Below are 15,279 nucleotides of genomic sequence, written 5' to 3'. Positions count from 1 at the left end.
TGCATACGACTACTGACATACCACCATAATGCTTTGTGGTACATCTCGGAATGTGTCACAGTAATGTGAACGTAGCTAGTTATGGAGTATGTGATGAGGGATCCCGTGGCCCTACTGAGGCTGACCAGTGAGTTACCCCACCCATGGGAATGTACACCACTGTGCAACAGCCCCCACCTGTTGTTGTAAAGTATGTCCGTGGAACCGCACCCCCAGAGTGTTGTCTGTTATCTGGTGTGTACCATCATGGCTATGTGTGGAATAGCATGAACCATATTGGCGTGTACATGCTAATGAAGTGCACTGGGGTATGTCTCAGCGTTTGCATGTGCATTGTCCACCTGCACGTGTGTCACGACGTCAACTACCGCTGTCATACGACATCTGTAGTAGGTGTTGTAGTACTCATCTACTTTGTATGCCGTGAAGTGTGTGGTGCCGGTATGTGGCTAACAAGGGTGAGTAGCATATGTTCAGATTCCACCAATGAGGGGATAATCCCAGGTGTGGAACAGCAGTCACATGTTGGTAGTGTCCATGTCAAGGATACTGTTGGTCTTGGAGGTGGTGTATGGGTCGAACCAGCCGAGCGGAGGTTATGACTCACGGACAGCATACGTCTAATGTGTCTGTACATGTGCGGCTATCACAGTTAAGTGTGGGTTACTGTCAGTCTCACATCAGTAGCAGCAGTAGTTCCAGACACAGTTATATGCACGTGGAGCACCTGTGATGCATTGTGCTAAGTAACACCTCAGCCATGGGTGTGCCAGTCCAGGTATGTGCCTGAGAGGTATGGTCTGTCTATAACCAGTCATTGCAGGTGTGCTCTGCAGAGCCAAGAGGCAGGTCCCAGTCACTGCAGAGATATTGAAGTGGTGCAGTATCAGGTGTGCCTTGCCTGCGTGCATCAGAGAGGATGATGTCAAGCATTGTGTGACATGACCACATGCTTCGGTAGCCAGTTCCCATTCTGGTGGTGACTGTTATTGGACACTGTGCAAGACAGGCAGTATAAAAGCAGCAAGAGTCCAACATGTAAACCGTACTCCCAGGGCTGACAGGTGCAGGTCAACTGTGCCACAGCATCATGTTGTTTGACCACGTCTGTCAAAGTGGACGTATACTAGATGCCTGTGGAATGACAGCAGAAGCATGGACAACTGTTGGGAGTGACACAGTCACTCATAGTACAGTGGTAACAGGTCCGGATGACTGCAAAATGCTCCACAGGGCTTGGACCACACTATCAGGGCTACAACACTGGTGGGCTATTGCATGTCCCTGCACATGTAGTCTGTGCCCTGAGATACAACTTCAGTCACACAAACATGGAAGATGAGTCACATCGTACCTGCTGAGTTGTGGCATGTGTGCATAGGTTATGTTGCAGAACCAGTTATTTGACAGCAGGATGTAAGTGACTATCGCCTTGTGTAGCCTGCTGAGTGCAACAGCAGTGTGACCGCCGACAGTCACCTATTTTATTTATTTTATTTTATTTTACATTTGTTAACCGGGGGTGTCTGACTGAGCCGAAAAGGCCCTTTTTCAGCAGAGGCCCGGGGAGAAAAGCTCCACAAAGAAAAATTACAGACACATTTAGTTATTTAGACATAATCAGTATACACACAAATTACAAGAGACATGTTTTTACAGTGGTATGCGGCACAAACAGTTACAGTGGAGAGACAGGTGTGTTGTGTATATTATGACACCCTATTGGCTGTATGTGACGGGCACACGTGTCTGTGGGCTATAAGTTGGTGTGGTTGTGTTTGGTGATGTGGGCTGCCATTGGTGCCCACACAGAGTATGGAGGGGTACTGTACAAGGTGTCTCCATATGTGTGGCCTGTGGTGGGGATCATGTGGGATTATGTGATGTGTGGGGTGTGTTGCCAATGTTGCACATCCCCACATGACTGTCAGGTGCAGTCAGGGTTGGTGACAGTATAACCCCCAGCAGGGCTGCATATGTGCATCCCCCACAGGCTGTACTGTTGTATGTTGGGAGGTGTGCATTGACTGTGTACATGAGAATAGCTCTATTGCCACATGTACAACATTGTCATCATAGTGACAGGCAATAGCACTGATACGTGAGTTGGACATGCCTGTATATAAGTGGTACATGCCAGGTGGACATGCCGTATAAACCACCATGTCTCACGAGGTATGTGAGTGATATGTGTACGACAGCTGTTGTACTGTAAGCAAGCTGGAAATGTATGGACAGACAGTGTACCTGTGAAGACTGGTGTGAAATGGGTGCTAAACTAAGCAGTAGTTCATAACGTGCCAAGAAGCTCTGAACAAGTGCCGAGCATGCCCATACATTACAGATAGGGTGTTGGATAATATCAACCCACAAGTGTTAACGACAGTCATGATTGGTGGCACCGCATCAGAACACTGCCGGGTATGGTCTGCAAGTCCATGAACCATTATCAATGTAGATGTTAGCAGTACAAATGTACAAGACAGTACGGATGTTCGGCTACAAATGCCTTTGTATGTCACAGGAGTGTTCTACTAGTGGCCTGTTGACAGACTCACAACTACTAAAGGTGCTGCAGTGACATGTGCATATCACACGGTGTCAGCTACAGTAAACCAGGGTTAATGTGTTGTACCCCACCCGCATTGTAGCCCATATCACACAGACATATGTCAGCCATCTGTGTATGTGAGGATGTGAATGGCCATGACCTATGGGCAACAGTTGTCACAGTGTTGCGAACAACATACAGAATGGGCTGTGTGTGTGAGGTGTGTGACATATGTGCACATTCTGGTGGATGATATCAGCAATGACACCACTAGGGGAATACCCCTGTACCCATTAAGAAACACCTAGGCTGTGGTCAACATTATGGACACTGTGTTAGGGATGGTGTAGTGCAGTACACCTCCCTGAGCTGGAGACGTCTCCCTGGCCCTTTAGGTAGTCATCTGAGGTATCCATGACATGACAGGATGGTATCCATGAGCATGGAGATCATTTGACAGGCATACACAGCACTAGTGTGACCAATATTGGAACACATATCACCCTCCAGGGGTAGGGCCCATGCGTGGATGGCCGATACCAGCCTCCACAATACTCACCTCTAGTATGCAGCATGCTATCCACCTTGCATACAGACATATGCCACACTATGCTGTTAGATATGCTACATGTCCATAGCCTGATCTGAAAGACATACGTCATGGACAACCACCGTCCTATGACTAGGATGGCCACATGCGGGACAGATCCCTGTGCCATACCTGTGACATACTCCCGCCATACCATGCAGCCCTGTCCACATAGCTGCACGTATCATCCCTGTCATACATGGTGTGATGGCCGTATGGTAGATGTAGTAGCATCTATCTGGATCAGTAATGTGTCACTGATGCCCCTCGCGGTGGCGTAATGGGTGTTGGATACAGCTAGGAAACCCAGCCCGTACATGCTATAGCCGATAACCTCACCTGCGAATGATGTCCGACTAGCCATTGTCCCATGTCTATCACATGTGCAACACAGGCGATCCGTGGCAGGATGTTGAATAGCTGTACAGTGCAGTGTAGGTGTCTATGGCAAAACAGATGCATGTACAGGTTTCCATGCGTACTTAGTGCATTGTCACTGCCCAAGTCCAGTAAGGCTGTGTCTGTGATGATATGTGACATAGACACAGCATCAAGGTCAACAGCATTACTGTGGATACATCAGGCATGTGTAGATAGGTAAGCACACCAGTGCAGGCAAACAGACATGCCCACATGAAGACAGATGTCACATGCAGTAGGAACACTAATGAGGTGACACACATATATGGGGATGATATCCAATGCATACTGGGTGTTACATGTGTGTGACACATACATGCCAGTCGTGTTAGTGTCATGCTGATTTGCAAAGATAACTGTGCAGATGTACTAGAAATGTATGTGCAGCAGTATCACTGTACATGTCTGTAAATGTGACCTGTCACCTTCATCATGTCTTACAGATAATGCCTCGTACACGCCTACCAGCATACAGCCGACAGGAGGATGATGTCGTAATCCCGTACCTCCATGAGAACTATGAGGTGTTATTTAGCCATGTGCCACAGCACACACAGCAGCGGGAGGACCTGTGGCAGGAACTTCACAGGAGGGTCTACGAAGTGGGCGGCCATAACCGCACCTACCAGCAGGTGCGCAGACACTGCATGAACTTGATATGTCATTTCAAAACAGCATGCCACTGCAATCGCCAGGGAACAAGATGGAACAGGTTGTGGGCCACCAACCCAGCCTCCAATCACACACACAGAGGAGCTACTGGCCAGTCTGGGAACACCCTTTGAACAGCTCCCACAAACACTAGCTGCCATCATGGAGGTGGGTGTCTCCCAACCAATGAGCCTGGAGTTGCCTGGTAAGTCAGTACTGAACATATGGCCAGTATATCCCACGTACGTGCATGTGTCAGTGTACATCATGTAATGTAAAAACATATGCAATGTTTGTGGACACACATGCTTTATGCTACTCTGTGTATGCACCATACCGCTGAACTGTACAGGTATTTGCAGGATGTCCAGATGTCTGCCTCATATTGTCGGTGTGTTCCCCTTAATATCTGTCCCTTTCTGGCAAATAGCTGAGGAATGGAGTCATTAAATGATGACATACATTTGTGTTTACGACTTCACATTCCGTGTAAAACCCATGTGCATGCAAACCTATTAGTCTATCAAATGTCTAAGTTTGTAAGAGCAATATGTCACAGTTGTCCCTATATGTCCCCCATCATAGTAGGCTTTGTCCACATTTATTGTTCTAAGAGGTTGAGAGGTATGGTATGCACACATGTGCTTACTATATGCTATTGTACAGGCAAATGTGTTAACTTGCACTGTGCACCCTGTGGCTATCATACAGTCATGGATAATGTTCATACTGCTGTGTCACCCTATACAGGTACCTCTGGTGTGCCACACAGACAAGAGTCCGTTGCAGGTGAGACTGTCATCAGTATCAAGCATGTCAAAGCATAGATCTATTCGCCATGTGGCAAGTTAATGCATAAATATACAGGTCGCATCACCCATCATCCACACAGGCCACCCATGTGCAATATATACAAATGAAATGACACACAGACATGAAACTACAGTATTTGTCATTGATACATGTGTGTCCAGCTGTGCATACAATGGTGGAGGTGTTCTACAATGGAGGCATATGTACTATACAGTGGAACAAAATGTGTGGTACACAAACCAGTAGCACACAGTGAGCAGTGATATGGGCAGACCACAGGCATCACCATTGTGTTATATGCCCCTACAATGGGTTCACACATCGTGATGTTCCATCTGAATGTCTGAGACACGTAGCATTTTGGTTGCAATATTGTCAAAATTTCCCATAACCCATAACCCACATACCACACATACACCTGTTGTCTGCATAGCCTTGTGGATGGTGACATATCCAACATCTATGGGTGTATGTCATATGGGACGACACAGACATGTGTGATAGATGGCCATCACATACATGACCAACACATGTGCACACATGGCCATGGGGGATGGCCAGAGACACGTAGCCACACAGGAGATGGGATGTGGATACACCCTGTCCCACTTTGTCTACACATGGTCCAATTACAGCTGTACTAGACCGATTGTACAGGTGATGTGGTAGGCTGCACATCCTAAATGCCTGTGCACAGCTAGTGGAGGTGTCAGTGACATGTACCTCATAAGATGTGTTGAACATGACGTCTGTGTCATAGCGTGACAGTAGTCACCTTTACAGATTCCACTGACAGTGACACCAGGCCACAGATACTGTACTTTTCCCCTGCTGACGTAGAACATCACTGTTAGCTGTGCACCTTGTGTGTGTGGTACATCAATGTCATGTGTGAAATGGTGACATGACAGGTCCGCTATGTATGGACATGGGTGCCAGGCAGCTAACACTCTGTAGTCATCGTGCAGGGGTGTCATTTGTATGTCCTCCAGTGACCTGTCACTTGACACAGCATGGTTTGGTGTGTATACACCTCAGCATCGTAGGTCACAATCCATAGGTATGTCATGGTTATGCATGCAGTTCTGGATATGCAATGCGTACATAACATGCACTGTTTTGCAATATAGATGCCTCATGATGCCATGCAATGGCACAGTGTTTGTACATCACACTGTACAGCAATGTAGATGGCTCACAGTCCCCTACCATACCCATGCACATTTGCTCAACATGCATTCTATCTGTAGGGGATATGGACAACACCGCAATGTGATACCCAGTGGAATGCTGTACATGTGTCAGGACACCATTGTGTCAGGCATGCATGCATGTTAATGCACATGTGATCGTGTGAATTGCATGGATAATGATATGACACGTGCCTGCTGTAGTGTGCATTCCAGGGTGTATGCTTACAAACACTATTGATGTCTGAGCTGCATGCTGTCAGCTGTATCACAAGCATGCTGCATGTCATCTGTCATAACACATGCATGGTGTGTCAGTGTGTGTGTCAGTGTGTGTGTGTCAGTGTGTGTGTATCAGTGCATGTGTCAGTGTGTGTCAGTGTGTGTGTGTGTGTGTGTGTGTGTGTGTGTCAGTGTGTGTGTGTGTGTGTGTGTGTGTGTGTGTGTGTGTGTGTGTGTGTGTGTGTGTGTGTGTGGCAGTGTGTGTGTGTGTGTGTGTGTGTGTGTGTGTGTGTGTGTGTGTGTGTGTGTGGCAGTGTGTGTGTGTGGCAGTGTGTCAGTGTGTCAGTGAGTGTGTGTGTCAGTGTGTCAGTGTGTGTGTGCGTCAGTGTGTGTGTATGTGTCAGTGTGTGTGTGTCAGTGTGTGTGTCTATTGTAATTTAGAGTCTTTCTTTGCATTCACAAGTGATGTAGGTGCGTTACTCTCCTGCAGTCCATCTGATAGTGTCCCCACAAATGCTAGCACTGATGAACTTATGCACGAGGTGCAGGCAGGGATGTCAGGGGCTGAATCTGTGCCAATGGTTGCCATCCCAGCTATGCCCCCCTCTTCGCCACACACAGTTCAGCTGCCAACACATACCGCATCTACAGTGGCCATAGAGGAAGGACAGTCAACGTTTGTTAGCGTTGAACAGGAACGTGTGGTGGCTACAGAAGGTGTGTCTCCACACCATGGTGGCAGTATACTGACTGCAGATGTGCCACACAGGCATGTGGCTGGTACTGCTTGTAGGAGGACCTCTGGCAGACATGCACCTGTTGGACATAGCGCAGCAGCTGGAATCACCAGACGCATGTTCCTGACTGTAATGGCGGCACAGGCACATGCCAAATGGCAGAACAGAGAAGGGCAGAGGCTACAGAGGGCTGCTATCAGTACCCTAAACAACAACATCCAGGCATTGGCAGGTGCTCAGCAGCAGATTGCAGATGTTCTGGACAGGCGATTGGGTGACATGGTCAGAATCCTCGACCGTGGCATGGCAATCCGCGAGCATGAGCTGTCTGTGCTGGAACATCTGGTAGGGGTGAGGCATAGGCCACATGGACGTACGCCAGCTACACCACCTAGTGCAGGTCAACGTGAGTGTGCCACCTCACATGGCCGCTCCCATAGTGCCGGTAGCAGTAGCAGTGCAGCTGGTGCTGCGCTGTCCACACCAGGTCACAGCAGGCCACATGGACATGGCCCTGGACGTTCCCAGTGGGGACACGGTTCCAATGGCCATGTGTCGTTGGACAGTAGCCATTCTGTACCTCTGCCTGGTAGTGCCCGTGCAACCCCTGGCAGGCACAGGACACGTGGCCATGTCTGGTTACAGTGAGCTGTACAACCTGGTCTGTACAATCTGGAGCTGTCCATAATACCTTTGTGTAGGCCTCACAAATGACAGAACTGTGTGCACACATACACGCACACAGCAAATACAACTGTAGGGCTCCACAACACCCACATGCATATGGAACAGACATGTCCATTCAAATCACTGGCCCTTACCCACACACATGATGTCATCCATTGGTGCAGCCTATGCCCCTGGCAAACAGTATCACCCTGTGCATATGATGAAGCCTGTGCCGCATCCCTGTCATCCACACCATCGGTGCAGGGATATGCTCAAATGGTCTGATGCACAGGGTGAACAAAATAGTGAGAGGTGTAGCTAACATTACTTGTGTATGCATATTGAGGGATGTGTATGTTGCATTGGTTGTGTGTGAATACTGAGTGCAGGGATATGCTCAAATGGTCTGATGCACAGGGTGAACAGAATAGTGAGAGGTCTATCTAGCATTACTTGTGTATGCATATTGAGGGATGTATATGTTGCATTGGTTGTGTGTGAATACTGAGAGATGTGTATGTGACATCAGTGATGTACTGTCGACATGCACCAGTCATACCATGTAGTCCAGGTGCAGCATGCATTGTGATATGTTCACAGTATGTGTCTCGGTTACAACAGTAACAGTATGTTGGTAATGATGCCCTGGTTCCCTCCTATGGTGTACTGGCATGTGCTACAGGTAGCAGTGTTTGCAGTCCCCCATGTGTATCTGTGGAGTACTCATAAGGCACGTATGGCAATATCAGCATGCTAAACGTACCCTCAACCTGACTGTTGGAAAGTCGAACATGACACAGATGTCTGCACATATACTGCACCTGAAGCATGTGGTCAGTTGAACAGGCTACAGTGGACAGAGACGTGACATACATATCGGGAAACATTACAGGTATGTTGACATGGTGCAGGGGTTGTACACAGCAGTCTGGCAAATGATGACAATAGAGGCCACTTGATAGCATGAGGCCACTCTGTGTAGCAGTAATACCCTGTCACAGTACAGGAACATGGCCACATTCACGGGGTCTACAGCACTATAACGTACACCCCATAGTGTTGAGGTGTGGACACTTGCCTATGTGGTCATCACCCTCACAGTACTTTGCACCCACATGACATGGCACAGAGAAGGAACATGCACAGGTAGCCAGTACGGCTGGGACCAATGGCATCAACAGGGTAGTAGACTGCATCACCATGAGGGGTTAGTCACCATGAGGGGTTAGTGATCCTGTTTTCACTGTATGGTAGCATACACCCTCACACCAAGCACCAGACAGCCATACATACATGCATACACACACACACTGTGGTGACTAGATATGTGTGTATAGGTTCATAGGTTCATAGGTTCATACTAGGCTATCTGCCCGAGGGCATTTATAAGCCTAGCCCATTGTTTTGTGGCTTACGCCACCCCTTTAGTATGGGGAACTATACCCATTATTTTGCTGTGCCTCTGTCGAGCAGTGACACTGAGGTAATTCCTGGGGTATATCTGCGATCTCCCATCCATTGGTCAAGATTTCTCTTGAACAAGGCCAGCGAGGCGCTCTGCCTCACATGTACCGGGATTTTGTTCCACAGCATAGGGAGTCTTTGGGTGATGAATCTATCCCTCCAGCACGTCCTATTAATAGCCGTCGAGGTTTAAGTCTCCGCCTTGTGGCTCTGATGGATCTAGATTTTTGAGGTGAAGCATATTCATCAAATCTGGGTTTGACATGGCCTTGTATGTTAGGCAAAGGTCACCTCTGAGCAAGCGTGCGACTGAATAGAGCTGGAGTTCTTTCAGTCGGGCAGCATAGGACAGATTTTGAGACCCTTTATCCTTTTGGTGAGGAACTTTTGTGGCCTCTCCAGCTGCTGCAAGTGTCGGGTCAGATACATTCCGAATGGGGCATTGTACTCAATCATTGGTCTGATGAGTGATGAGTAAAGGGAGACTATGACCTCCCTTGATCTAGATGAGAATCCCTTCATGATAAGGTGGGCAATGTAGAAGGACTTCCTAACTACTTTAGCTACATGGGTGTCGAATGACAGACTACTATCAACCTGGGTCCCCAGGTCCCTGATAACTTCTTCTGTGCTCAGTGGATTGCCACCTATTTGGTAGCTAGGGGTAACCTTGTTTTCCAAGGGTATGACTATGCATTTTTTGGCATTTAACTTTAGGCTGTGGCTCTGGCACCAGTTATCCGTTTCTGTGAGACCCTTCTGAAGGATATCTGTGTCAGATGTGTTTTCTACTATGGCCCAGTTTGCAGTCATCTGCAAACTTTGTCAGCCATAACCCTCCTGTGTTTGCTTGTACTTCGGAAAAGTAGATGCCAAACAAGAGTGGGCCCAGGACTGAGCCCTGTGGGACACCACTTGTGACAGGCTTTGAGTCTGACATGGCGCCAGCAACTCTGACCCTGTGGGTTCTGTCACTCAGCCAGTTTGCAACCCATCTTGTGATGTATGGGTTAACATTTAAGCTGATGAGTTTTTCAATGATACCCGAGTGGGGTATTGTATCGAAGGCCTTAGCCAGATCGAGGTAGGCTGTATGGACTGCCTTTCCCTCATCAATGGCTTTGGTGACTGTTTCAAAAGTCAACCAAGTTTAAAAGGCATGATCTGCCTTTGACAAAGCCAAACTGGGTTGGATCCAAAGTCTGCAAATTCTATGTCTTTATTTATGAGGTCCATTATGATCCTCTCCATGGCTTTGCAGATAAGGCTTGTCAAGCTAATGGGCGGTAATTTCCAGGGTCTGTGGAGGCACCGCCTTTGTGAAGTGGGACCACAGTTGCAGTGCGCCACTCCTGGGTACGTATCCAGAGGTAAGACTTTGATTAAACAGCTGTCCTAGCTGAGGGTTTAATTCCTCATTGCGTTCGTGGAGCACACAGCCGGGGACACCATCGGGTCCCATGCCTGCTGTGTTTTTGCTTTCACGAGAGCAGTTCCCACTTGGGCGCTGGAGATGTTTGGGGGCTGCACTCATTTGGTATAGATATCTCTCCTTTTGGGGGAGGGGGAGAAGTTTGCACTGAACCTGTCAGCCAGTATGTTGGCAATGTCTGTAGGATCAGTAATCTTCACATCATTTTGAACTAGTTCTGAGCATATCTGGGAGTTTCCTCCTAGGTTTCTAACATAGCTAAAGAAGGCCTTATGATTGTCTTTTGAGTCTTTAGCTATTTTTCTCTCGAAATTTGCTTTGGATGATTTTATGAGAGCTCTTAGTTTTTACTTATAGTGATCAAGGGTGTCTTACCTTTTAAGGATTTTGCTCTATCTTGTAGTAGCTTCCTCCTTTTGTTGTAGAGTTTGTTTATGGCTGGGGTCCACCAGACTGGACGCTTGCCTTTGGTACAAAGAGTCTTTGTTTTGCTTGGGATTGCCTTATCCATGCAGTCCTGCAGGTGCTGGTAGAAGGCGTTTGTAAGTGATTCAGCGGCTTGAGTATTGTTTTCCGCCGGCTCGGGGGCCTGAAAGGAGACCACACTAGTCTTTAGAAGTGTGAAGTCGGCTTTTGAGAAGTTCTTTACTGTGGTCTTGTTTATTTCAGGTGAGGGTGGGATGGGGACCTGCAGCGAGGTTAGTTTGTGAGTTGATCTCACCAGTGAGGGTATACTTCGGTGTTGAACATTGTGCTCCCATGTTCGTGATGATGAGATCAAGTATGTTATCTCCTCTTGTGGGGATGGTGACTAGTTGTTCCATGGCATTTGAGTTTATGAATTCCAGGAACTTTTGGGCTAGGGTGTTTGGGCTTGAGTAGTGTTCCCAGTCTATATTAGGGTAATTGAAGTCACCTAGTATGATGGTGTTTGGTGATACATTTATCCCCTCTAGTGTTTTCAGGAAGGCCATGTGAGTTTCCTGAGTTTGTGAGGGTGGCCTGTAACATGCTACAATTTGCAGAGCAGTCTTTCCTATGGTTAATTGCACCTGGATGGTCTCCGATGCATCGTGCGTTGCCACCAGTCTTGAGGTGTGGGTGTCCTTGATGAATATGGATACCCCCCCTCCTTTCTTGGTATTGTCCGGATTTTGGGGCCGGAACGCATGATATGAGGTAAAACCTGTTAGCGCTGGGGTGCTCTCAGGAGCCTTGAACCAGGTTTCTGTCACAGCACAGACATCAATGTTCTCCATACTGAGAAGGGCCTCGAGTGCGTGCATTTTGAGATATAGAATTCTGGCATTGAGTATCATTACACTTAGTTTTTTTCCTTTTTGTGTTCTAGGGTGGTAGGTTTAGAATTTGAGCCTTGCCTAAAAAAGGCACTATGGGGGTGGCAAGAGCCTTTGCCAATATCCGGAATCCCAGGGGTGACAGGTGCAAGCCGTCCCTTGCGAAGCAGCGTGGCTTGTCCAGCATGTCATCCCAGGCAGACAGATACTGGATCCCCTTTGAATGACACCAGTGTTTAAGCCAATTGTTAAAGCTGATCATCTTATCTCTGTATTGTGGCATCATTCTTGGTGAAGGTAGGATACTGCTCAAGGTCAGGGTCATACCTGCCTGGGCTACATAATCAGAGAGCTCCTCAATGTCTCTTTTCATGTAGTCCAAGGAGGTACGTCTCAGGTCGTTTACACCAGCGTGGACAATGACTGAGTCATATTTGTACCTGCTGTTGAGAGACCTGAGTGCTTGCGTTATGTGGCGGATTCTAGCGCCCAACAGGCAGCTTACTGTGACCTTCTCCTTACTCAGTCTGGTGAGCGGGACATCAGTGTGTCTGACTATGGAGTCACCAATGACTAGTGTGTCTGGCATTGTGTTTGGCCTTAAGGGGTGTGACTGTTTGACACTCTGACTGTGAGGCCTATGTGTTGCGGGTGTTGTGTTCTGAGGTGGTGGTTGTTTGGGTGTCTGCTTTGGTGGCCTCTGCTGTTTTGGTACATTTTTGATCAGAGCCTCCGAGTATGTCTTTGTGTGTTTATGTGTATGATTTGAGGTTGTAATGGTACTATGTGAGACTGGGTCTATAGTGTGTGTGGTAACCTTCTCCTCCTGACTGGTCTTGCCAGTCCTATGTTGAGAGAGCTCAGCCTCCAGTTTGGCCGTATAGTTGCATCTCTCATGTATTTGTGTTTTGTGGGAGGAGGAAAGGGTTGTCTGTGTACATGAGGCAATTGAAACATTGCCTCAATATTCCCAGGTTCACCAGCTGAGCAGGAGAGGACACTAGCAACTGATCCCTCGACATGCTAGAAGGGTAGACGAAAAACTTTAAAAAGATTCGGGGACGGGTGACCGAGAAATGGGGGTTGCCTTTTTGGGGTACTATCTATGACAAGAGTGCCGTATCAAGGTAATAAGTACTGTAGGAGCAAGTGCTAGGTTTAATAGATAGAGAATAGTCTACTTGGAGTCAAGTAGAGTTGATCTTTTAGTTATAGGATACGCTGATTTGATCAGTAGTATAGTTCGAGGAAGGTAGTTTTAAGGGAAAATTTGAAGAGTGGACTTTAGGTAGCCGAATAGTTTAAACCTGCTTAACCGGCACTGCCCTAGTGTGCAACAGTGGCAGCTCGTTAAATCCTCTAAATCAGCTAACGCTTAGCTGCTTTATACCAGGGGGCTGGAAAAAGCTAGAAACTGGCCCAAAACGACCAATAAACTACTAGTTACTGGCTGAAACCTCACAAAACTGGACAAAAGGCAGCTCAATGCTTCCCACTCCCACTGGTAAGCAAGGTAGCTTCCCTTCCCCCAAATAAGGCAAGAAAACAGTACACAGGAACTACAACCAAAGCCCAGGAATCAGCAACTCTGAAACTGGACTAAACTAGTAAAGCAGGAAAAACAAGAGATATTTTTTTTTTTTCTTTTTTTTTCTCAAAACAGGCAGAAACAGGTACAGCAAACACTTATAAATGCTATGAATCAGCTACTACAGCTTACACAGAAGAATTTGCTACAAATACAGTCAAATAGTAACAAACAAGGATTCCAAGTGCAATATTAAGTTAAATGCAGTAAAAAGAGCTATAATGTAACAGAAAGGCAGCGAAATACAATTGCTAGGTATTCAGAGGTGGAAAGCAACAAAAATATACTTAGTATCAAGAAAAGTCGCTTATTCAGCTCTCTGCAGCCTGGATTACTCTGCTGGCCCACGTGGAGTCTGTGCTGAGTAGGTACAAGCTGAAAGTTTTATACCAGGGGGCTGGAAAAAGCTAGAAACTGGCCCAAAACAACCAATAAACTACTAGTTACTGGCTGAAACCTCACAAAACTGGACAAAAGGCAGCTCAATGCTTCCCACTCCCACTGGTAAGCAAGGTAGCTTCCCTTCCCCCAAATAAGGCAAGGAAACAGTACACAGGAACTACAACCAAAGCCCAGGAATCAGCAACTCTGAAACTGGACTAAACTAGTAAAGCAGGAAAAACAAGAGATATTTTTTCTTTTTTTTCTTTTTTTTCACAAAACAGGCAGAAACAGGTACAGCAAACACTTATAAATGCTATGAATCAGCTACTACAGCTTACATTGCCGATGTTTGTGATGCACCACACCTGCCGACGTCATGCTTTCCACACTGCAGTATGTATAGATTTCTACAATGGTGTACAGGGATGTGTAACAACTGGGACGTAGTCCCCATCATATGTGGCATGTGTGGTCACACAAGCGGACACACATGGCAGTACTGGGAATGATACACCTGCCATATGATGAGCTGTTTGATAGACATGCAGCGGTAATGTCTGCATTATGTGTACCAATGCTATGTCTGGCAATTGTGTTGCTATATGCACATGGGAGGATGTAAGTGTTACAGGTGTCACGTGACATATAGTTGGTAACACCTGACCGCTGTGTATGCGTTATGTCATCATCGTCAAGTAAAAGTGACATAGCGTACTGTTTGCACATGACATGGTAGGATGGCGTGTGACACACCTGTGAGCCATCCCCGGCACACATACATCTACACAGGTGGATCACCACTTTATGTACACACATCTCTCCATACTTGATGTACAACCAACCATACTGTCTGTATGTCACCATATACAGGTGTCAATGATGGGGTGCATTGCGACTGCATGTTGTAGTTAGGCACAGCTGTGTTATGGACATTGGCCACTGCACATGCATGGTTGCTGCATGCACAGTACAGATTGTACATGTGTGTTGGTCCTACATGTGTCTCCTGTAGCCATGTTTGTATGCATTGCTATTGATGGACATGTGTGTTGACATACATAACACATGGAGTGTGGTATGATATCACTGGTGTCATGGGCGACTACTACAGGGGAATGTGTCCTTGGTCAACATTGCTACCTCCTGTACTGTGAGCATTCAACAGACATGGACCCACCTTCCATTTGCGTGCATATGATTGCTTAGGCCACTGTTCTGCACAGGGGACAGCAAAGGCTAAGCTATGTACATATGTGTTGTGTGTGCTGTCC

The sequence above is a fragment of the Protopterus annectens genome, chromosome 1.part0 (genome assembly GCF_019279795.1).
Source record: "Protopterus annectens isolate FY-2018-M chromosome 1.part0, PAN1.0, whole genome shotgun sequence".
Lineage (NCBI taxonomy): Eukaryota > Metazoa > Chordata > Ceratodontiformes > Protopteridae > Protopterus > Protopterus annectens.
Note: the sequence above shows the minus strand (reverse complement) of the source record.